This window comes from Cicer arietinum, unplaced genomic scaffold (assembly GCF_000331145.2).
Source record: "Cicer arietinum cultivar CDC Frontier isolate Library 1 unplaced genomic scaffold, Cicar.CDCFrontier_v2.0 Ca_scaffold_4063_v2.0, whole genome shotgun sequence".
NCBI classification, from domain to species: Eukaryota; Viridiplantae; Streptophyta; class Magnoliopsida; order Fabales; family Fabaceae; genus Cicer; species Cicer arietinum.
In genome coordinates, this window is record NW_027337712.1 from 1 (window position 1) to 2479 (window position 2479).

Below are 2479 nucleotides of genomic sequence, written 5' to 3' on the forward strand. Positions count from 1 at the left end.
AATAAAAATAATGATTTTAAATTATCTTATTCATAAAAATGAGTTTTAGAACCATCAAGTTGTACAACTTGTGTTCTGGCAACTAATAGATTAAAAGACAATACATCCAATTAGTTTTTAATAGAAAAATTTCTCTATATATTTAGCTGATTTAATATTTATTATAAAATTAATTGAATTTAATATATAAAAAAAGACTTATTTGAAAATAATAAAAATGAATGAAGGTTAAAAATATAAAGCTTATAATGGACCAATGACTTTAAAATCCAAAAAAATAAAACTTATAGGTAATCATAAAAGAAAAAAAAAACCAACAGAGGAGTAATAAATATATAAAAATAAATCAAACTGAAAAGTACTATATTATAATAATAATAATAATAATAATAATAATAATAATAATAATAATAATAATAAAAAATAATAATAATAATAATAATAATAATAATAATAATAATAATAATAAGAACAACAACAACAACAACAACAACAACAACAACAACAACAACTAAACCTAATCAAAAGGAAAGGCAAACACACGCTGCCGAAACATTACAGTCGCTGCCAATGAAAATAAGAAAAATGCAAAAGAGAAAGCACAGAGGAATGGAAATAGGAGAAGAGAAAGAAAAAAAAAAAAAGGGACCAAGAGGTTTGTTTGTGTTCTTAGTTTGTTCTTCCTTGCAACAAATTTCATTTTTCATTACTAGTTCATTTCATATATTACAGAATACAACTACCAAAATAAAAATAATATGATAAACTTTCTTTGTTTTCCTTTGATTACTCTGCCTATTTCCTTCTTTTATTGTTTTTTAAGTATTTTTTCGTTTCTTTTCTTATTACCCTCTTCTTGATTTGTTTTCATCAATTTATAGATAAACCAGTGAATGTTTTTGTTTATTAGATAAACTCGAGTTCTAGATCTTGTATTGTTTCGCACTAATTTTAGCTGGATTTTACAGTTTTTGCAACAAATCTTAAGCAATGTATTATTAGGGAAATAAATTTTTGTTCTTTATTACACAAATATTAAAAGTAACCTGGTTTCTAGTATGTTTACAAAGGAGGTTGATAATATAAAGAAAATAAAAGTTGGTTTTTTGGCAGGAGGTTGTGTTGATGTGAGTGAAGAAGGTAAAGAAGAAGAAGGTGGGTTGGATTTTGAAAGGACTTGACTGAGGATTGATGGGTTGGCTTACAGTCTGTAATGTGTTGCGAGGCCAAATAGTATAAATGAAAAAAAAATGAGTTGTTGCAATTCAATTTTTTTATATTATTTAAAAAATTGGTATATATTTAAGTTTAATTGTAAAATACTAATTTTGATATATTTCTGATAATAATTGTTAATAATAATTTTTAATTATTAACCGCTAATAATAATTTCTAATTATTCGGACAAAATTGAGGTATTTCACCTAGTAATCATCTTGACATTGACACCAAGTTCAAGAGCTCTTTGAATTGTTTATGTATTATCATGCCTAGGAATATCAAATAGTGGTAACAGACCAACAAATTGTCATGGTGAACCAGGACTATCTTTTGTTCTCTCAGGTACTTCCTGACAAGCAACGCCTAAAGATTGAAGTTCCCACCGCGCAAACTTGCCATTCGTTGCGTGAACCCTTTTCCTCACACCCTCTTTGTAGTTGCAGAGGTTCAATATTTGTTCAAGAGCCTATTTGCTAGATCTATGCCAATATCCATCTGAATCAATATAGGTAAGAGCATTCCTCTTGTCTACAAGATTAAATGGAAGAAAATTTGATACTAGCTCTTGCCTCTTGTGCGTAGAAAAGCATTCCAACAGTTGCAGCATCAATACCACCATGATTTTCAATCCTAGAAGCTCTAGCTGCTAAAAGTATCACAAAGTATTTATCTACACCCTTAGCAAACACCTCAATCAAGTTTCTATCAACACTAAGCTTATTCAAAGTGAAAGTTCCAGTTTTATCACTACAAAGAACATCCATTCCAGTCATTTCTTCAATAATTGTCATTATTTTTGTGATTGCACCTTGATGTGAAAACCTATGACAACCAATAGTGATTGTAACAGACAAAACAGTTGGCAATATAATTGGAATTCCACTAATCAAAAGCATTAAAAGATTGTCAGTTCCATATCTATACTTTCTATGTTGTATTGGATACATCACTATAAGCTCAATAAGAATTCCAATAGGAATTGAATAAATGTAGAAAATTCCAATAAATGTAAGCACTGTTTGAAAATGTCCAACTCGGTTAGAACTATCAACCAAATGAGTGGCTTTACCAAAAAAAGGTGTGAACACCAATAGCATACACAATTGTTTTCTCGTTCCTCACATTTCCAAGCTCTTTCTGCCATTCTTCTTCCTTCTTCTTCACAGTTTCCATTCAATAACTCAGAACTTTCCAATCTCAGATTCTTCTATAGCCAGTTTTGGAGCCACCAATGCTTCACTGAGTTTCTTATTTGCTT

General features: G+C 29.0%; 1 pseudogene; it reads right to left on the reverse strand.

Moving 5' to 3' along the window:
* Positions 1-1420: 1420 nt before the first annotated feature.
* On the reverse strand, positions 1421-2168 carry LOC101496100 (plasma membrane ATPase 4-like; annotated as a pseudogene).
* Between the last annotated feature and the right edge of the window lie 311 nt (positions 2169-2479).